Source organism: Struthio camelus, chromosome 1, assembly GCF_040807025.1.
Source record: "Struthio camelus isolate bStrCam1 chromosome 1, bStrCam1.hap1, whole genome shotgun sequence".
In the NCBI taxonomy this organism is placed as follows: Eukaryota; Metazoa; Chordata; class Aves; order Struthioniformes; family Struthionidae; genus Struthio; species Struthio camelus.
Genome location: NC_090942.1, coordinates 24496476 through 24519770, shown reverse-complemented (window position 1 = coordinate 24519770; position 23295 = coordinate 24496476). Strand labels below are relative to the sequence as shown.

The following is a 23295-nucleotide window of genomic DNA, read 5'->3' as shown; positions in this document are numbered from 1 at the left end:
CTTTGTGCTTGGTAGCGAATCTCTAAAAATATAGTTGGTGATGCATCCTGGTACCAACTGTGCAGGGTCTGCAGTAATTTGTTATTCTAGAGAGCAGCTGTCAAGTTAGACAACCCAGCTCAGCGTGGCAGGACTTTTAGGAATGGTAATGTCATTTCATTAACGTGTGACCTAGTGCTTTATTTTTTTAAGGGCACTGCTGACCACACACAAGTGCACACCAGAATTATGGATGCTGCATTGACCCCATAGAAATATGTCTGTCTCATTTCTGCTACGCGTGACATGTGGTGTCATTCCTAGGTGTGGGTACATGGCTCTGTATAACTGGCACATAGAGTTCCTAGTTTTTCTTGATAGTTTCCCCTGTTGCATATAATCATGGGAAGTTTGGGAGTGGCCTTCCTTCCTCCTTTTTCTTTTTTCTTCTGTAACCAGAATATTGCTGTCTCTGATGCCTTAACACTTCTATGTTGTAAGGGGACGCTGCACAAAGCAGTCTTGTCTTAAGTAAGGAGCTTAAGCCTTTACTGGCAGGGACTGGCTGTTCTTCCATTATTAGGCAGCATTTATAGGAAAATTTAGCACCAGCCCTGATGGGGAATTTCAGATGATAAAATATAGTAATCAAAAATTACCTCATTAATGTAATAATAGCAGAGACACTGGAAAAGATGATCCAATAGGTGCTGTTTAGCACTCATTTCTGTGGCACTAATCTAGTCAGAGAAAATGTCTATAGCTTTTCCTTTTTGGTTCTGCTTACTTGGGAGAAATGGTGCCACAGTGGGAAAAGCTGCTCTGGTAGTATTCCCATGCCATGGAGCTGAGGTTTGAAGGACCTGGGCTGGAATGGACCTTCAGAAAACCTCTAATTCATTCTCCACCAATGAAAAAAGGTAAATAACAACCATCTCCAGGGGACATTTGTCTAACTCAGTCCTAAAATCCTCCAGCAAAGATCCCCTAGCCTATGTGGGGATAACCGCAAAAACCTCAGGGATTTTGCATTACATTGATATGCCGAGGAAGCCCACTGCTAGATGGCTCAAAGATAAAGGCCACGTAAGGAAGGCAGACCTGAGAGAACCTAATATACCTGTAGAAAACTCTTTCCATCATACATGGATGTTTTTTTCTGAGGCTGCAGTAAGTTATAAAGAGCTGAGCACTCTCTTACTGAGCAGTCAAGGATCTTCAAGGCCCACTGTAAGATGCTCCCACTTGCTGAACATGCTGCTGCATATTTTTACCTGAAATAATTATGCATGATTAAAAAAGTAAAGAAAAGAAATCTGACATGGCATTACTATTAAAATGGGGAAGATGGAGCAACATGTTCTTCTCCTTGCCTGATATCACTGCAATTAGTTCACAGAGGTTTTTAAAGTCCCACAGCAGCTCAGTCAGGATGAGAATGAGATTTTTAGCCATTTCTGCTGAGATGTACTTTAAGAAGAAAAATGATGTTTCATGGGATACTTTGGCAGTTCTAAAAAAATTATATTCACCTCATTGCGAGATTGATGAAGACTGAGTACCATTAGCAATAACCATCTCCGAATATTCTCTAAGGATACTACTGTTATTACCATTGAAAACTCAGCAAAAATGCTGTAGCAGCATAACAATTAAGCTGATGAGCTGCAACTTAAGTATTTTACAGTAAGATATCAAGCATGCTATTTAAATATGCTGCAAATTAGCAATTCATGGCTGTAGTGAAAGGAGAATGCAACAGCAAAAATTAGTAATATTAGTGACAAGCATGCAGTGTGAACTGTGAGGGGGGAAGGTTGAGAATCAATAATAGATGGCAGAAGAACTGAAGCAACACAGATATTTACTGAAGGGACAAGAGATTTTAGTATCTCTGAAGCTGATAGGTAGTAAAGTATTGAATATCTGATCCAAAACCATTGAAGTTGATGATACTGTAGTGGCAGCAGCCAGTTTCTGTGTTATAGCCTAATGGTTAAAGTGCTTGCCCAGGAAGAAGATGACTCTTCTCAGCCCAGTGCAGCTTTTTTCTTCCTTCTTGTAGTCAGCTACATAGAAGTTACAGGAAAAAAAGAGAGGAGCAAAGAGAATCTCCTGAATGTAGAGTTCAGAAACTCACTTTTTGCATAACAGCTTAGTGACTAGTGCATCTCACCAGAAAATAACAGCGTGGTTCAATTCCCTCCTCGGAGTCACTCAAATGCCTTGCTCCTGCCCACCTTGTTTCCCAGTGGCTGGAGCTCTCTTTGGAAGCGAGCAGGCCTAGTCCTGCGTCTCTGCTCCCCAGGGCACCCTTGCACTTTACATTACCTCCTCACTGGGAAATAATCCTGAGCAGTGAGGTGGAAAACTGTGCCAGAGAAGTCTGCTGGAGACCGAGCAGTGGTCAAGCAGTTTACAGCCTATCCGTCCACTCGCAGGAGGAAATGCCTTTTGAACATTATTTGCAACAGTAATTTTAATGTGGGAGGAAAAGGAGAATGGTTCAGTATGTAACATAAAAGATGCTCTCTCTGTCTCAAAATGGGGAGCAGCAATCCTGACAGTCCTGAAACCCTAGGAATTACTGAGCTCCACTGAGGTCAATGGCTCCTAATATTCCCTCCAGGATCCCAAAGGCTTCATTAGGTATTTGCTTCCAGCTTGAACTCGGTCCGGTACCTGCTTTCTAAATGGGCATTTGCCTGAGTCAGAACAACAAAGAGAAACAAGAAAAGTGTCTGCCTGATCAGAAGCTTGATCTGACACTTGTTTGTTGTTGATATTATTTTTCATTGCCTTCAGGTAATATGTCCTGTTTTTATCCAGGCAAACCACCATGAGTGAAATCAGAGTCAAGCTGATCAAGTTTAGCCAATGAGACATTTTTTGCCATGGTATTTAATTATTTGTCTATCTCCTGGCACCCCAAAACTGATACATGCATATGTTTATTCTGTCATGTTGCTATTATTGCTTCGAGTGACAGGCAGGGGATAAACAGAACTTCTCCCCCTTCTCCACACCACAACCAAATAAAAATTGTCTAAGTGTATATATTAGACAGCTCTGAAGCTCCTTCTTCTGTTCGAGTAAATACTACAATACTAAACTAAAATGCTAAAAAGTTTATTACAGAATATTTGTAATAAAACTGAGTGAATTACTCAATACTTGCAGAAAAATACTGTGCCAAGAGTGGCTCATAAATATCACTTTTAAAATGCAAAATATTGATCATGAATCTGTCCTATAAGAACACTTTTTCTTTTAAACTCAGTAAAGCCTTTAAAATGTAAGGCTATATCAAAATTATTGTATATAGGTAATAAATAGTATTAGACTGTGAATAACATTAGGTTCCAAGGCAGGCACAAGGGACAGCTATTTATCTAGCCCAAAGACCCTCTCTGGGTAATGATGAACACAGTTCTCATGTTTTTCTTCAACAACAATGTATTCACTATAGAAACAAATTGGTCTTTAGAGAGGATTCTGTGGACAATTTATGCTGTTGTTTGTGTCTGTTTTTGTAGAATTAAAAAAAAATATATAAAAAGATATAAAAAGAAAGCCTATTAACACCTGTAAATACAATTGCCCAAGAATGAAAAGGATAGAGAAGAGGAAGAGACGCTCTTCAAAATGATGACCGTCACTGTAAAAATTGTTCGTTCTCTGATGTCCATAACAACCACCAATCAGTATGAAAGTAAGTGAATCATATTCTTTATTACAATATTTTTCCTTCATTTTGTGTCCATATTGGCTTATTGTGATGAATTGATGGACTTTTGGCTCTTACCTTTCCCCTCTGGAAACTGAAAACAAAATTTAAAAGCAAGAATTTAAAAATTACATCAATATTATAGCTAATAAAAAGAACGAGGAAAATTATATTTCAGCCCCTACCAGTTTAGATAGTATCTCCCTAATATGAAATTGCAGATAAGGAGCTTTGGTGAACTTGAGCTTGACTTTTTGCTTGACCTTTTATATCAAGAGGCAGGTGTGCGGGAATATTCATATCCCTGTGAACATGTTATGCTAATGAATACAATCCTGGGAAGGGAAAGCGGGATGTTATAAGCCCTAAGAAGTTGTTTCACATTTCCATGCTTCCCATCTGCAGGGTGATCAAAGCTCTTCAGAAAATAGTTAGCCTGATACAGTGTAGCCTATTGTGATTTTCAATTTACAGTGCAAGTGATTGGCTGATGTCGCTAGTTAATGTAGTGAATATGTTTCTATATATTTTTTCAGCTGTGCAGTTTATGCTATAATGGAATTGCATCAACTTACAATGTTAGTTTTTATGCAGCATATACAGGGCCCCCACAGAAATGTGAATTGGAAACTAAATGGAGAGAAGGAGAGATAATATCAGCTGTCGCTATCAATATTTACAATTTTTTATGCATATTTGTCCTATTTTAAATACTAGTTTGGGACTGCAGAGGGATAAAATAGGAGCACACTGTTGACTCAGATTTCGCTTCCTTGAGTACCACATAGATGGACAAACTGATGGACACACGCAGAGTAAAACCAATGTTGTTCACATCCTGACGCACACAGAAGGCACATGCTGTCTGCTCTGTAAGAAATATTTGTAATTTGCCCAAATAGGTGTGTGCTATTACTACAGATAAAGATATTGCCGATATACAAATGACTTCTTCCCTACTTTGCAACTCTCCAGCTCGTGGCTTAAGGGCCGTCATTGCAGCCTCCCTGCGGGACTGACCTGCTGGTGGAGCACAAAGCTGAGACGGAAATTTTTTGCCAGATGCCAACAAATAGCCATGATTTGGACTGATACGAGTCTTGGTAGAAGATTTATATTTATATTTATATTTGATTTATACTGGCAGGAAAAGATTGTGACATTACTACCATCACACGTGTGCAGACGCATTCACCTGCAAACAGATCCAAAGGCTCAGTTAAATGCTCCTGCCTCTATAGGTGGGGTGGTGATGCAGAGGCAGAGCAAGTGGCTGGAACATACTGCCAGGCTGAAGACCTGCAGGAAATAGCATCTCCTCTGTTCTAATCATCTCTAATTATTTTTTTTAATCTCAGAGACAGGGGAAGACAGTACGTGTTTCACAGGCATGCTTAGCCTCTCCTGCATAGCTGCAAGTGCTGTTTCTTTTCAGCACACCAAATGATTTTACACATCCTAAAATATGTAGGGAATAGCTCCCTCCCCTGCAAAACAGAAGGCATTACTGAAAATTACAGAAGATCAATCTGATAGCCATTCCTTAAGTGCTAAAGGGAAAAATCAGCCTGTTTAATTGGACTGCATTAGTAAACTGCACTTATTGTTTCCTTTGTACAGTATTTCCTATATTTAGAGCATGTAATTTGTGAATTGCAGTCAGACATCTAGGTTGTAACTTCATTTACAAATATAATAAGAGCCTTTAGGAAAACACAATAGAAACAGCTCATTAAGGAAATTCTTCTGTAAGAATAAACAGGCTTTGCATCACATAGACTTCTCATCTTTGGTTGGAATACTTACATTTTCTTTCAGTAAAAAGGAAATAAAAGAAGTAGCTATCTAGCTCTCTGTTTCATGATCAGCATGTAAACAGCATGTAGTGTAAGAATACAAATACTGCAAGAACTGCAGATCCTGGGTCACTGCATCCATCACAATATCTTATTTTAAAAGTATTTCATGGCCAGTGCTTCAAGAACACTGTAAGACTAGCATATACAGAGAGGAATCTTATCTAAAAGGCCCTCCTACTTTCCTGCAAGATCAGAGCTTGATGCTAGAGTTCTGGATCAATTCTAATACTTAATGCATTTGCAAGAAAACATGTAGTAGTATAACAGCTTATGCACCCTCTATAAAACATATGGCCTTTGTTACTTTCTAAGAAGTAAATTAACTAACTGATTTGGCAAAGACAAGAAAAAGTATTTTACAGAATATTTTCTGATTGCACTTGCTTAACTGGTGTTTGGAGAAATCCATGCTAATTGGGACCTTTGGGTGCAACAGTAGTAGTAGTAACACAAGCACTGATCAAGATTCTCCTCTCCTGCTAGTCCTAAGAGTAGAATCATGAACTTATGAGAAATACTATAATGCATTCAAATAAATTGAAATAGTATATAAAATAATAAACTTCTTTCTTTGTTATTATCTAGCAGATTTATGCATGTATTTTAATCCTCCCCAAAATGTCCCACAGCAGACTCAAACCAGACAGCTGAGAGAATTTTTTTTTTTTCAGAGGCTTGACCTACAGGTCTGACAGTTCTTTTTCTATCTGTCCCTTACATCATACAGTAGCTCAACATCTTCTTTTTTTTTTAAGTACTGCTGACCTTAGTCTGCCACTTATTTTAATAAATATAGCATTAAGAGCCTATTTCTTTTCCTGTACATATTGATTACATTGTAAGTCGCCCACAGCTTAATTCAGGTCCTTAGTATGCAGTCTGGGGTGGTCAAGAAAGAGCTTGCAATGTACTAGCCAAATTATTTACCTAAAACTATTCTAGTCCATTTATAGTCTCAGTCCAGGCTTAGTCCCTCGTATCAGATACCTCCCAGAATTAAGCAATTAAATGAGAGGACTACAATCTTGAGTGTACTCCACTGATATCTAAGGAATTTTTGCCATTAACTTCAAATGACACCAGGATTAAGATGCTAAACATGCAGAGCCCTGGTGTAAATGGACAGGTCTGGCTCCCCTGCAGCTGTTTGGCCTGGAAGCCTGCTCAGCCCAGGATCAGAGTGGTTCCAGTCTGGCGCTGAGCGGGTGGAAGGAGTGAGACATTGAGATTTTGAAAGTGAATGAAAAGGTTTGTATATTAACTTTGGTTAGAAATTACTATGATACTGTAAGTTTGGCTGGTCCTATATATTTTGCAGGTCCACTGTTGTAGAGTACATTATAAACCTTGCCGTGTAGTACCTGCTGAAGGGTCCGTTGTTTTTGTTCCACTAACATGTTTCTGTTGATACTGAAAGTGTGATTGTTAAGAAGCATCTCTTTACCTTTAGAAATCTAAGTGCTTACTCTCAGAACATCTTCCTCAGAGCTACATAAATGCAAACTGAATCCGCTTTATTGAAAACAGTTGATAAATGCCAATTTCAGATCCTTATGGTTAATTTCTAAAAAGAAACTTCACAGTGTTTACACACATCATTCTCAACATATGCTTACTGCAAATAATGAGCAATTCACTGATACTAAAAAGGCAGAGTCAGACATATGCTATTTTATTAAGCAGCTATTAGATCTGTCTGTCAAATGTGTATGTATGTCAGTCATTTTCCAGCATCTGATCTGCAAAATACCAAGGCATATTTATGCCAAAAGCATACTGGTAGGCTTCTTGTTCTTGACCATGACATATGGCACATGAGAGCAGTAAACAGGAAATCTTCACTCTCACAATTGGTAAAACATTTGCATTTATGAGGAAGTTAGCAGAAGGAGTTGTTTTTTTTTTTTTGAAAAACAATAACAGGATGGTGGTGAAATAACGTTTCATCTCTGTTGCCCTTTCCCCGAGAACTGGGCAGTAGACAGGGCTCAAGATGTAAAGCACTCCGTCTAGTCTCCATCTATCTCCACTGACACGTAACATTTTCTCACTTTTCCTTGCTTTCTGAAGAATCTTCCCAGATGTCAAAGATGCAACAGGAATTAAGATCCGAACACAGTCATCACCAAGTTACTGTTACAATAAGAAAAATAAACCTGGCAGAATTAGTAACATGTTATTGTTGATGCGTTATTCTCTTTTTCCTTTTCTGTTTTCATCCAGCAAATATTTTAAAACACACAGTTACTTTTTGGCATTGTTGGTACTATGGGTTACACATCATATTTTTGGCATCTGAAATGTCAACCACAATAAGGTCATAGTCCTAGTGAGACTGATTGTGCTAACTCCATTTCTTTCAGATAACAGACTGGCCCATAGCTGAGGTTACTATGTAAATATACAGCTTTCTATGCTGCATCATCTCTGAGCTTTCAAAGACACTGCTTTAGCAAAGACAAAATAATGAGAATAGTCATTGATACAAGAAGCCAAACCCATTCTATACTACAAAGACAAACATTAATAGAAGATCAAATAGTTGGATGGCCATTTGGTTTATTAACTAATGAATAAATACACTATTGGCTTGTGAAAAATAAGACAGTGGCATGTCATCAGGAATATTAATATCTTGCATTATAAGACCTAATGGTAAACTATAATGGAATGTGCTGGGGATGTTGTAATCAATGCGAGCTACAGGAAATGGTTTCTACAGTCATGATGACTGTAGAAGGGGGAATCATAGACGCACAAACTCTTTCAATTTTACTCCAGATGTAATTACAAGAGAATTTCAAGGTAACTGGCTGTAAAAATCTGATAAGATATGGCTCTGTCTCTTTTATCGGACAAAAGCTGAGGAAGAGTGTAAGAAACAGTACTGATGAACATTTCCCTCTGATGTGCCTTATGCAGATAGAGTTAGTGGTTCAGGGACTTCCTGTGTTAGGGAGTTCATACTTTTAATTAGTCAAGAATAGCTTTTTTCTTCCATAATGTCTCCACTGTGTAATTCCCCTCCCATTCCCAGCTAGAAAGGCTAGAGGCTGTTTCGATTCAGAACAAAATATTAAGATTTTCAATTGATGACCTAAAACCATAGTGAGATACATGTCGTGTCTCCTGCAGTGAGGTGGAATGGTTGTAGCGGGATAACACTTCCCAGCCTTGGCTAAGGAGCAGTCTTCATTGCTTGTAGCTATTGTAAATGGAAAAGTTAAAACTGAAAGGAACAGACAAACATAAGAATGATGTCACCTGTGGTGCATTACCTGAAAAGCCATTCCCTGAGACACCACAAAGAATGAGGACTCCATGCTGGGAATAGGAGCACTGGTGGGTTTGTATCATTACAGCATTCAGCCAACAGGCCTTTATTCTTCTCTTTGTTTTGTGCATGGCAACATCCAGAAAGTTTCTGAATGTTTAAAGGCAAAGTGAAATGTGTTATAGATCTGCACAGTCTTTACATTAGAAACAGTTATGTGCAACATTAAGCTTAAATTGATTTTCAGTGTTTGAGCACTAACCTGGACAGTGGGCCTAATTGGTATCTGTAATTGCTCAAATAAAAGTATTGAATGCCTGGGTTTTAAAAGTTCCCACCGTGGTTTAGAATTATGTTTTATTATGCAAAATCTTCTTCACTTTTAAGAGGTGAGGTTATTGGAAAACGTAAACATCTAACACAACATATTTTTGTTATTTAAACAGTAGTAGTTTTGTCTGAGTACTCAGCTCAGAAACCAGTGAGCAAAACAGAAGCTGAACCAACAGAGAAACCTGGCTGCTGATGAACACATCTAATAGGAACCATAAATCTTTATTTATAAAGGGATTAAATTTATCAAAGAAGTCCTTTGTTAGTAAACCCGGTCTTTGGATGTCTTTTCCTCCACCTCTGCACAAAGCTGGAAGAAAACTGGCCTGAGAGGTACATATGGATCATGAGGAAATGCAAATCTGTTATAACCTAAATTACATCACCTTTTTCCAGCTACTGTAAAGAAGATGTTTTGGGAAAGGAAAACTGCTAAAATGAGGCCTTTGAGGGCTACGCGTGTCCTCTTCATCTTCACTCAAGAAAACAGTCTCACAGGAGCTGTCATCTATTAAATGAACATGAGGTCATTTTAGCCCTCAATCGGCCAAATCGAAGAAGTCATCCGTCTTACCATTTCTTGGACGTTTTATCTGTGCTGAGTGTGGTCTGGCCACTACTTATATTTAGAAAAAAATTGTGCATGGCTATTAAATTTTCATTTCCTTTCAAAGGGAGGAAATAAAATAGATTTATGACTAAATACACATGATAGATAGACTTCTCACCAGATTCTTCAGCTTCTGAGCACCTTCAGCTCCCATGTGAAGCGCATGAGTGAAAGCACCTGGAAAATGCATGTAAGGAAGCGTATTCAGGGGTTATGTTTTCAAAGTAAGCTATTGCAGAACTTGGCCGAGTTAGTAAAAACAGGTACGTTGCACATTTTCCCTATGTTATTGTGGATGTATTTACTTTGTGAATTTGAGTCATATTTAGATTTTTTTTTCCTCTCCACAAAGCATTTTGGAATTATATTGGTAGAGCAGTATGTAATTTCAGCCTCCATGCTTTGAGTGATATTCCTCTAATTTGCAACCACTTAATTAAGGCCTGACATCGTTCAGCTATTCTTTACACTTAGAGTCATTGGCCATCTGGACTTCACTAATAAATAAGCACTTTAATGTCTAAGCCACTTAATAAACTTTCCATGAGAGAAGAGGGAAATTAAGTCAATTCTTTCATTATGAAAATATGCTGTGCCGTCTAATTGTTCAAAAGCAGATGTCACTCAAATTCAATTAAACTGTTTAATGACCTGCACGCTTATTACTAACTTGACTAAAGGTCTGACATGATTAAAATAAATATAAATGGATGGTACGATTTTCACTGCTTATATATCTACTTTTCTTTCTTTCCCCAAAATATCCACTTCATTCTGTGTTTTTTTGTGGTACATCACAGATATGCACTTTCTGGTCTGAAATGAAGGTCTAAGTAAAATGTTAACAAACAAACACATTTTTCTTATTTTCACTTCTTAATAAGTAGTTTTGGCTTCACAGAGAATGTGTCAAATGATTCAGTTGTGAGACAATCACTAATGCTGTTGGTTAGAAAGAGAGCAAAGTTCCTCAAGCAGAATTTTTGTTTAAGTGAATTAGCTTTTTTTCTTTAGTGACAGATAAGATGAGATATTAAGGCTTTTTTCCCTCTCTCAGCAACTTCTTACGCTATGCCAGGTTTTAGACTATATGAATGAAATCTACTTCATCCATAAATTCCTCCTGCTTTATTAAGAAAAAGATGTGCAGTATGCACTGATTATTGAAATATTATTCAGCAGTTCAATTTTTATAAAGTGTTTCCTTCTTCCTCATTCCCCTCCTCCACCTAGTATTTTTAATTAGCTAAATATTACTTGGCATTTATTACTTACAAAAATTCAGAATGAATTAGCTCTATTATAGGCTTTAGTCATGGTTGCAGATTTCATGTCCATGTATGCACTGTGAGGGGGCTCACCTCATCTTTCCCAATAGAAATATAATATTGCATTGATTAGATGTAGGCCATCCTGGCTATGCAGTGCTGTAACCCTAAAGGAATTCTATAAATGCAATGCCTCCCACAGTAATGTGCACATGATAACTACGGCCTTTCTGCATAATTTACCTCACAGTATTCGCTTTCCAAACCCTTTTCTTGACCTTGCCATAGGCAGTAAGGTCAATTACAGTTGGTCAAAGCAAACATCTGTACGAATGGTCTAGGCATAGCCCCCCTGCCTGGGGGTAGGAGAAGGACTAGATGGCCTTTTAAAATCCAATTTTCTGCTGGATTCTAAGCAAATATCTCTTCATTATATGCAAATGAAGTATTTTAAATTTGCTGAAAATTCCCAAATGGTGATTTAAAAGCAAAAAGAAAAACTAAAGTAACCCCTAAAGCAGATGTCATGGGCAGAGGTCTCCCTGCTAAGGAGTGGGAAGCCAGTCTTGGAGACATGCATCTCAGGTCAAGGCTGTCTTGATTTGCAGACTCCACGATGGGAAGCAGATAACCTGGGAGCCCTGGCGTCCCAGAGCTGTCCACATGGTGATGCAGCCCTAGAGCAATAGACCCTGAAAGTCAAGGCTCTTCAGCATCTGGTCCTGCCAGCTAGCTGGCAAGCCTCCAGTCTGCGTTCCAGCAGAAGGTTTTGAACATGATGTGTTTCTGCAAAATATCTATGTTTAGACTAAATTGGCATTTTCCATTTTACTAAGCAATTCTTAGCCTGCTCTTGCCACATCACAGCCCGTGTTTGTGCTAGGTCAACCTATAGCAACACTTGTTCTCTCCATTTCTCTATCTCTCGGGGAGAATGGGGCTACCTGGAAAGAACTTCTTCACCTTCTCTCTCGTAAATGTATCCATATGTTTTGGAAAATGGCCACAGGTATTCTTTGAGAAAAGGCTTTGCCACCTAGGTTTTGAGGCGAATACAACTATTTCTGGAAATGCTTGTAAATAGTTTTGAGTAGAACTCATCTCATTTGAGCTTTCCCATGTTTAGAGGTCATCCACCTCTGTTAGGAAGTATGTATATTTATTTTCCTATTAACATACTAAAAACAAACTTGTATTTGTGCCAATTTTCCAGTTCAGGCTGGGCTAAAATTTGTGACATGTGGAAAATGTTTTAATTTACTCTAGAAGAAAATACAGATATTTTAATTCAGAAACATGTGAAACAGCATAGCCAGACCTGACTCGCTGGACAACCAAGTACCAAAGATTTACTAGAAACCTTCCTGAACAGCCAGAAAATGGAATAAAATCAAGGGCCACACTTGCAGGACTCCCATCACTGCATATAACATTTTTCTTCTGCTTCTCACCTCTGTGGCTACCATCAGTGGTTGGAATTCAGAAGGCTTTGTTGGAAAGTGAAGTGTTTTTACCCACTTCAAATACTGCTCTCTTTTCTTCCCTCTCCTCTGTTTTCACTATTTTGTACAATTCATGCTTCAGTAAACTTCTCCGAGATTTAGCTAATATAATCCTACTGGATTATTCTGACGTACGGATGCTTTTTTTTTTTTTTTTTTTAAAAAGTTTTCATTCCTCCTTCCTTGTTATTTTCTCCTTACATGGAGTTAAGTGTTAAACTTGGGTGAAATCTCAACTCTGCATACTTCAGAGTTCAGTAAAATGGTGATCTTTTCCTAGAGCATGTCTTAAAAAAAGATGAAAGATGATGTTCTCTGTCCTAAGTACTGTAACTCTATGTGGAAGAGGAGTTGGTCTTTCACTTAGGATATTTCATAGGAAGAGCTAAACTTTTCTTGCCAATGCTCAGAGCTGACTGAGAACCAGGTGAGGTTAGTACAATGCTGAACTTGGTTCAGTAAGGATGGAATAGTTCACTGTATCAACACATTCATGTGGCTTTTGACCAGCTCTGACTTTAGGAAATTATATAATCTGTGAAGTAATGTAAAACATGGTGCATTTTTCAGTTTCAAGAGAAGGTGTGATATTATCTGAGAATATTCTTTTTGAAAATCACATTGAAATTAACAGATACAGTTCTGAAACTTGAACAGATCTCCACATATCCTTCTATGCAATAGATTTATAAACTAACCAGGAGTTAAAACAGAAAATAAGTCCAAATACTTATGGTATGTTATTCAAGGCTTGCCCTGCCTACCTGGTCCTTATAGCCAAGCTTACTATTCACTCAGCAGCAAATCCAATTTAAGAGGTTATCTATCTCCAACATTTCTATCACTTATTCTAATTTCTTCTTAGTTCTAACAACCCAGCATTTTCTGTGACTGTTCCTACAGCTGCACGTGTGAAATAACACAGACAAAAGTGATCACTTTTTATTAGTTCTTTTTTAGGATGCTTTGTTTTAAAATGTTTGTTTAAGGAAAGCTTCTTAGAAAGCTTTCTTTCAAGCCAAGTAATTTACAATTGTTTGGAGAATGGCCATACTTCAGTTCTAGAGGATGTGATAAACTTCGGGAGAGGGGATGTAGGGGAACACGTTTGGGTACAAACATAAAGCTGAAAGTGGATTTGCTGCAAATGAAATAGCAGCTTGTATGGAGAGAGGGCTGGAACTTTCCCTTGGCAGTTAATTTAGTGTCATTTAGTGTGAACCAAAAATTCACAGTTAAATTCTCTTTTTATCAGGTTTCACTGGGGAAATTTTCAAAATTCAGAAAAAAAGCTAACAAACAGGACATTAAGTAAGAGCTGCCAAGTTCTTATGGCCTCTGGAAGCAAGAAGTAATCCAGTAGGTTTCACTGATAAACTAATGCAAAACATCTTAAAGATTAAACTTCTTTCTCTGCTTATTTTCAGCGCAAACCTGCATAAATAAATCAGAGTGCCTAAGGGAAAAAGTCACATTTTCTATTCAGCACTGAAGGAAAGTGCATAGATCTTCTAGGTGCTATTTTACCCTTCACAGCGCAGCAAAGGAGAAAAGAGGAAAAGGCAGGAAGAAAGAGGATTTAATTTTGAGAAGCTGGAAATCAGAAGATAAGGGTTCAAAAGAATTTCAGCAATTTCAGCTCAAAACATCCTGGGGTGGGAGGACCACCTGCAGCTAGCCAATGAGAACTAGGGTTATATGTGACCGCCTGCACTTTTAGTGCTTAAGAAATTACTCAGGAATTGGGAAACTGAGTTTCAATTCTCTTCTCAGTCAAAGGCATATCAAAGGCTTGTATTTCACAAGGCTACGGGATGGATATAGTTTCACAGTCAGTCTCCATTGTTTTCGTCAAAGTTAGATCATGGAGATGGGAAGAAAAAGGCAAGAAAGAGCCTGATATTTTAGCTTGATTGATAATACACTTGCTTCAAGGAGACTAGGAGGGTCCTAATCTCTGCTCTCAGGACTGTTTCTGCTTCTTATGTAGTGGTCATTCAATATACATGCATGCATAGTAACTAAACTCTTTACTAAATTTAGCTGTAAAATATTTGTGTTCTTGTCTGCAGGTCAACATCTGAATACAAATATTTTCTCTCAGATTCAGTATCTAGATATTTAGAGTCTCTAGCACAGCTTTGCTTTTGGTCTTTAAGAGGGCTCTCTTTTTGTACTGAACAAATCTCCTCTTTTCATTGGTAATGAATTTCAGAAGGCTGGTCTTAAGGTATGTTGAATATACCTTAAGATGGTGCATATATTAATTTAGTAATTTCAGCATAATTTCTTGTGGACATCTGTCAACACCAGCAGAAACATGTCAGCTGGTTATGATGCCACGAAAGGGCAGCCCAGGACTGAGGTGAAAGGCTTGCTGTATGTTAAAACATTCTTTGATTTTGAAAAGCAAGTGTGTAAAAAATGTAACCTTGAAACTGAGTTTGTATCGAAAGAGGAACCTAAGAGCACAGGCCACTTTGTAGGTATCTTCTAAAGCCATTCCAAGGCGTGGAGTTGTGCAATAGCAAAGATAATGCAAGCATGTGGTGGAGTGCAACTACCCCTCCCAACCTTGATCTCAAACCCAAAGTGTGATGGGGCGCAACTACTCCCCCTCTCCCCCGATCTCAAGCCCAAGGTGTGGCAGAGTGCAACTCCCTTATCTTGGGCTCCAACTGACCGCTAATAGCTGACAGTGCCCAGGGCTGACCAGGAGGAACTAGGCGATACTGGTTGCAAATGGTGAGGTCAGAAACGGGCAAGAGAACAGCAAAAGGGCATATACTTTCCCACGTGTGGCATGAGATCAGCAAAAAGTTATTTTTCCCTATGTGGCATGAGATCAGCAAAAAAGTATACCTCCACACCAAGTATTGTATGACCATGAGTCAAACTCCATGCCCATAAATAGCGCTGCAGCTTAGAGCCCACTGAGCTCTCCTGCATGGCAGCTACCTGCAAGCAGTGGGTCTCCCCTTGATTTGGGATGCCTCCAAGTTACTCCTTGAGGTCAAGAGACTGTACCCATGACAGATCCTCAGTACATGACTAATAGCATGCTGAGACTTTGCAAACTTTGCTAAGTGTGTCTACGATTGATTGTGAACCATTGCCTAAATCTGGGACTGGGTAGCAGTTTGGAAAGTAAGGGATTCCACCCTGAACCCCACAACTCAACAGGAGAGCTTGGTTGTGCTGCTGAGACTTTGCAAACTTTGCTAAGTGTATATCTCAGATTGATTGTGAACTGCTGGCTAAGTCTGGGACTGGGTACTACGCGGTTTCTACGCCTTTTCCCTCCTCTCCACTCTCCCCACAAAGACTAGTTTTCAGCTACATCAGTGAGCTGATCAGGCAGATTATATCGCCCTATAGACACTACTACTCCTAGAACAAAGGAGGGATTGGGAACTCATGACCAGGGATGAATGAAGAACTGATCTTCTTGATGGCAGCATAGACTTAGTTGGGCATAAGCAACTGATGAAGTTACATCTTCAGAAAGAATTGTATATATGCAAATTGTATCTATGCTAATGCACAAGAGCTTCATATTACAGAGATACCTGTCAATTGTTTTCAGGATCTTCTAACACCAGTGGTGATGTCTGAGAGCAAAGAAGCTAGCTGGATTCACAGAACCCAGGGAAGTTTGGAGGACTTGCCATCAAAAACAAAGTATCAGCTAAGCGTTATCAGTGTGGGATCCTTGAACCCCAAAGAGAAAAGTTACTGTTGCACTTCCATAGAATCAGTTCTCAGAGTACAGCAGGATTTCTGAATGCAGTTAGATAAACTGGACTTGGAGGCTGCTCCACAGAGCTTGATATCAAGCCAAGTTCTTTTTGCATTCAGTTGCAGCAATTTGGTAATTTTCATTGTTACAGATGAAGCAATTTTAAATGAATTTTCTGCAGCAGCACCAAGACCTATTAAATATATACTACAAACTCCTTTTTCTCAAAAAGGTAAAATGAGTGGATGGCTTATCTGTTAAAGGGACAGATGTATTAGAGGAATACTTTTCCATGTACCAAACCAATGCATCGTCATTGCAGTGCATCATAACATTACGATCCTTAAAGCTTTTCCGTATATTCATAGAAATTTTTGTTATTAAGGCCAAAACTTTCAAGTTTTTGAAAACAGTAATGTTTTGTCTCAGTTGGCACCAACAATGACAATGGCTTGAGTGCTTGCAGAAAGTATTCTTCCAGCAATCTGGATACTGTTTTTTTTTTTCTTATAAACAGTAAGTAAAAATGTACAGTTAATTGGATCCATGTACTGCATTAACACTGAAGACTCTCGAGTCAATATACATACCTATGTTTTTTAAAAAGACCATCTGACAGACCTGTCAGCAATTTATCTTCAGAAGTTAGAATGCTGAAGGTAAACAGGTTATTAACTCTAGAATATTATCTACCATCTGAATAGATTTAGCTCACAATAAGACACAAAATTTGGAACAAATTGCTGCGGTACCTGCTCGCATATATGATCAAGTTCATGTGGCATGTGGACATAATCAGTAAGAGTTTGATTCTTCAAGACAGGCATGTTAACTCTGACTCAGAAGAGCCAGAATATACTTAACAACTTTATTGAACTGGGACTAATGACTTTGTTAAATGTGAAGAAAGTTACATTTTGATGTACTTACACATGGAGTTATAAATCAATATCTGTTTTTTTTACTATGTACTTTTTATAGAAACTACAGAATAATTCTTATACACAGAACTGTCTACTGCAATCTTAAAACTATCCCTACTGACCTATTGCAATTTGGAAATGTTTTTGAAATTAACAGGGATGCATGTATAGTGTATTGTTTAAATGTTTAGCACATTTCATGGGTACAACTTTCTTCCACTTATTTCTTTTACATGTATTAAGTGATGAATATTAATCAATCAAACTTGTTTTTCTCCACATACAGCAGTTCTCCTGATAATATTTTTTGACACAGAAGACATTCTTCATGCTTTGCGCATGATGTCCTCTTGCTTTGAATCTATATATTTCCTTAGAAAAAGGAATAATCCACTAGCGTTCTGGAGCTCTGAATGAACACTTTTTGCAAACTCATGGGGTAAGGCCCTTGCCAGCTTCTCAAAAGGCAAGCTGAACAGTTCTCAGAAAGGTACTTTTGAGAACCTACATGCTTTCTCAAGTGGGAAATGAGCAATATTTGAAACCATGACAACAAACCTGTAGCAAAGCTGAGAAAGGAAACTGAATTTCTTATACTCCGTGGAACTGAAATGGAATGAATCCTTATCAGGGAAACAGGTTATGATGAGCAGGCCCTTAGCTGCTATGCAAGTTTATTAATTATTCTGTTATCTTGACATCTTTTCTTTCACATCCCCCCATTCATCGGTTTCATTTATGTGTTGCATCTGATCATAAACATGCACAAGGTACGACAAGGACAGTCTCCCTGTCAATGTGTGTGAGGGGCACGACACAATGGATTCCCAACTCTGGCTGTGGGCCCTGCCTCAACTGCCTTACAAACAATGTGCCCCAGTCAGATGTTTTCTGTCCATGCAAATACTTCAAAAGCACTTCTGATAAGACAATATGACTGTTCAGGCTGAGGTCTTACTCTTTTAAGTAAATTGCAATGAAATATGGTTGTTGCTGTGGTTGTCTAAATGCAATTTCTCTTCCTAATTTGCTCTCTTTCAGCTTGTTGTGTTATGATTTATTTTTTTTCTTTCTTCTTCTGAATGTGTTTGAATCTCGCTTGATCTTCTCATCTAAGTCTGAAATATAACCACTGTGAATTATAATGCTCCTCTGTCACTACGTTGATGCTAGTAAAAAAAGTCAAATAAAAACCTTACTTCCTAAATAGTGTTATAGCTAATATACTTTTCATTCAGAGATGCTATTATTTATTTCAGATATTAAGACTATCTTCAGACATTGAGGACTAGTTTCACCTGACCACTTGTTTCATTCATCTGACCTGAACGAATATCTGAATTTATTGGTACATCTTGAAGCTTCTTGCTCACTGGTTCACAAATACTTTGTGAAAATACAAAGTGGACATGTGGCTAGCCAAATAAATGAGCCTCAAACAAGACTTAAAATAAATGTCATAGTCTTGTTGGTCAATATTGTGGAAGAAGTCGCAATAAACTCACTGGGATGGTACTTGTAGTTGTCTCTTCTCTATAAAGCCAACTTACAGTCTTCATCCTCAATTTGTGTATCATTGTAGGTGAGGGGGGAGGGGAGGCTCTTTGAAAACGTCTTGATACAACCAGAACAATAGGAATAAATAAGTAAAGCTTAAACATCTTCGAGATAAACACCAAAGAGATTTCTAAGTCCAGAAGAAAAGGAACAGTGAAAGACACATACTGTCATGAAAAGCAGTTATTACACATTATCTACAAATTATAACAAAATCCATGGTAAAACAGTGATGTAAATTAAGAGAAAGCTGTGGAGAATTTTCCAGTTTCTTCTTTTACACGTTTATAAATGAAACAACATTTTATCCCATTGAGTACATGCCCCTTTAGCACTGCTGTAAGTTTCTAGTAGCATTAAAAGAAGAAATGTGATAATCATTTGCTCAATGATTTGAAGCCCTTTTCTTCCACTTGCATGTTGCTTAGTATTAGATGAGTTGATGAATGACAGTGCCACTGCATAAGGTACAGCTGGGTAGAAGTGGCAACAGATTGCCTAATTTCTAAGGGGTTGATTTAGCCTTTATATATCACTTTGGTTCTGCACGGTACAAGACAGATGAGTTATTTGTACAATTAGACTCTAAGTGTTATGTTCGTCTCTTGATTAGAGTGTCCAAGGCCTTTATTGACAGCTGCCATTTGAGTTGTGCGCTTCTATCATAGGTAAGAATGTAGCTTTAAGTTCTTAGTAATGTGTTTTTCAGATACCTGGAGAAAGAAGGGTATTGCACATTTTGACCTCACATTATTTCTGCTCCACATTAATTCTGTTCTTAATTTAGGAAATCAAGCCATTTATGGATCATAACCAAATATATTTGTCTTTATCAAAACCTCACTTCTTATGAAAAGCCTGGCTCTGCTCCATAACTGAATAGATTACAATTTTTGAATTAACAGCTTTTGACATTATTTTTTGTACTGCAAACTGTTATTCTGGTCTTTAACTCGTATCAGAACATCTCAGCCACTGATGGCTAGATTTTAGTATCTTACCACCTTGGGAGCCTGAATTCTACCTGTGTCAAACCCCTTTTACACCTCTGGAGATATAGGAAAGAACATATGGCTGCAAAAGAAAATGATGCCCATCAATCTTTAACACCCTCAGTCAGCTGCTTCCCTACGGACAAGCAAATTAGCTTCACTGTGTGTATATGAGCATGCTCATACGCTTACAGAGTTTCGCTGGGCAGAGGAATATGACCTCCATTTCCATTCTGGCATCAGTACAGATGTACAAGTTTGGAGATTTGCATAGATACAGATTTAAGTGCTCTGTAAGCAAAGGTGTAGTTCCTAGTTTGGTTAAAAAAGCCTTGTGTCTTCAGAGCAGGGGGACCCACCTATCAGGAAATTCATTATGATAAAATCTCACCGTCCAAAATCAAAAAACTCCATCTCTCATTTTCACCCATCTCACCAGTCTCCATTGCACAACAGTACCTGCCAGACTGCTGTACTACATTTTCAAGCTGCTTTGCAATTGCTGCCCAGTACTGTACCTCTATGCCTTATGAACATCCAAATCCACCACTTCATTCACAAGAAGCTTGAGAAGCTTTGATGCTTTTTAGTTTAGTTTAGTTTTGTCTTTTAAACTAAAAAATGATAACTACAGTATAATGTGAGGAAGCACATTGTATTTCAGCTAGAACATGACTATGGGAGACAGGCACCCGTACATTGCTGTCCTTGAGAGAAATTTAAGATGTATATGACTAAGTCATAATTTTTTATGGGCTTAACTTTCACGAGCCTTCCAGTGAGAATATTCTATACACCTACCCCGCACTCGCAGTCTGCAAAGAAAAGTTGTGAGATTCTGGGTGGGCCTACTGAAAATGTAATTATCACCATTGAGCCCATCTTTTAGAGCACCTAGTTCCCCACAGACTTTTAAGAAAACTAAGCTTAACAACATCCAAACAGTGCCAGGTAGCAATTGTCTTCCTCTACTTCCTGTAAAAAAAATCAGAAATGTAATTTTTTTTAACCAAGGACATTAGTTAAAAGTAATTTTTTAGCAAAAGAAAAAATTCTTTTATAACTCCGGAAACAAGCACAAATTGAAAAGGAGGAAATAAGGGGCTATATTACCATAGTACCACCTGACATTACGCACACTCTCCCATGCATGTTTTGCAACTGTGTAGACACAGCTGTTCTAAACTGCGATGTGATCGGCTGCAGCTATTTTGAATTTGCCTCTGTTCTCCTTTTGATCAAGACTTAATTATTGCATTTTTTAAATATTCAACCTTCCTGAATGAATTTGAGGAAAAACAGGGGAGTACTTGTGTGTTCTGAGAGAAGCAATGGGAAGACTGCATGGAGGAACTGTTAATGAACACCATTAACATTTCTTATCACCTGATATGTTCATGATAGCTACCTAGATCCCAAAGCAACACTAATCTCTGAGCAGTAGTGCTTCTTTACTTATCTTGGCAGTTAGACTTCAGTTCCTATAAAACTAGTTGACAGCCTTGCTGAATAATCTAAGGAGGAAGGTCCAAGGGTTGTTTGAACTGGACTGGGAACTTAAACATACTGACTGCCAGAAGGAATGCCTCAACTTAGAAACACAAGTCAATCTTCAGTTAGTAAAACAGCATTTAGAGCTCTCAATATCACAGCTCTTGTGGGCTTTCTACTCTGCTTGAGCAAGTAGTTTCATTACACTTTTTGTCAAAGTAACCTTTTATTTATTCATTGGTTTGTTTTAAGTTTCAGGGCAGCTTGTCTACCAAAGCTGAATTAGCAAATCATCAGAAGTAGAATATATTGCTTTCACACTTACCCGTGCTTTAGCTTTCCTTGTATCAGTATCAAATGGAATCAGTTCCCAAATCTGATCTGGTTTGCTGCACATGCTTTACTGCACGTGCTTTTGACATGAGTATTCAGTAGTTTTATGCTCTCCTGACACATATTAGCCAATGACCTCAATATTTAAAATGAGGCTATGAGTACCTTTGCTGTTGCGACGAAGAAATGAGTTTAAACCATAAGAACTCACTGCCGCATCACATCAGATCAGCCACCTCCTTACCCAGCTTGAAAAGTAGGCCAAAGACATTCATGTCTTTCCAGGCCCAGCAGAGGAGCTAAATGAGCTTTGAAAACTATTGCTATTTTTACAGGCTTGCTGTGAAAAGGTACACTTATAAGGGATCATTGTGCAATATAGTTCTTGCCAGAGGAAAATGACCTGCTGTGAACAGGCCCTGGTTCTGGGTAAAGTGCAAGAATAGATCTAATTAATGAAGGAGGTTGTAATTTTGCCAAGATTTTTTCTCACATTCAGTATTTAAAAGAAAAACAAACTGACCTCTCGGGTCAGACAGAAAGAAAGAAATTCCAGGAACTGGGTCCAGTGGAATTGTACTAGATTGCAAACATAACTGTGAACTAGTACTCCAGTGAATCCCTTATATTCAAAAAGTTAATAAGTGTCAAATCATAGAGATTATGGCAAACAACAGATTTGCACCAAGATTTCTAAGTTATTATAGCCAATTTTGACAAGCACACTGTTAGATATTTAACAGATATTCTCCCTAACTTTTCCCTTTGAGGTTTTATGCACAACTTCTGACATTTCCCATCCCTTCAAATGAAGCTTTTCAAATATTTTTGCTCCATTTTCTTGCAAGAAGGACCTAAGCAGCAGCACACTGCTAATAAGCGCATTAACTGACTTCTAGAGGGAACGCATTCCTCCTCTTTCTTGATGCTTGTAAAGCTGGCTGATTTACCCACTGTTGCCTACCTCAACAGAAAAAGCAAATAGTGGAAGAGTAATTTCAGCTTATCATCTCCCCTTAAGATGTAGCTTTCTGAGCAGCGTGACCTTGCGTACACCACCATATGTACTAGGGTACAGAGAGAAACTGAAGGGCAGAGTGTCAAGATCATCTCTGATGTCTCTTTATTTTGAGGGTTTAGGTCAAACTCCATCACTGAAACTTACATTTTTAACAGGATTTTGCATCTTTAGCATAGTAAATGGTGACAGTATCCTTCAATACAGAGTAAGAGATTAATGTACAGCTATGCAGGAATAATAGCATTAAATACTGCTGTCTGGTGCAAGCCCCGTATCCCTCCCCCAGTAAAACCCCTCTAGTAATATACATCCTGCCTGTGCCTGATCACATTTGTCATTTGAAGTATTGCTTCAGGGGGGCTTTGAGCCATTTAAGGGTCATCTGTAGACAGAAAAGGAAAGATATAAAAACAGTAGTTATCCATTCTATCAGTAGATTTCATTGTTCAATTTTGCTGCTCTCCTAGTCACGAAACTCAAGCAGCATGTATAAATTGCCATCATTCAGAGAATTCTTTTCAGTGAAGTAACACCTGCATAATTCAGAGCTGCCTGTTAGCTGGTCTTGAGAAATTACAGTTAAATGTGGACTGAATTGTGAAGATGTAGCTTGTACTTTGCAAAACTGTATTTTAATCAGCGAGAGTCCATAAACTGTACACACGCAGGAGGAGGTATGGAACAAAT

General features: G+C 38.3%; 1 long non-coding RNA gene across 1 annotated transcript in view; it reads left to right on the top strand.

Annotated features, from left to right (window-relative positions):
* The window catches only part of LOC138065728 (uncharacterized), a 32944-nt gene extending 14496 nt beyond the window's left edge, over positions 1-18448 (top strand). The window contains exon 3 of the long non-coding RNA XR_011138832.1: positions 16139-18448. This is a non-coding gene — a long non-coding RNA (uncharacterized lncRNA). The remainder of the gene's footprint in view (positions 1-16138) is intronic.
* The last annotated feature ends 4847 nt before the right edge of the window (positions 18449-23295 follow it).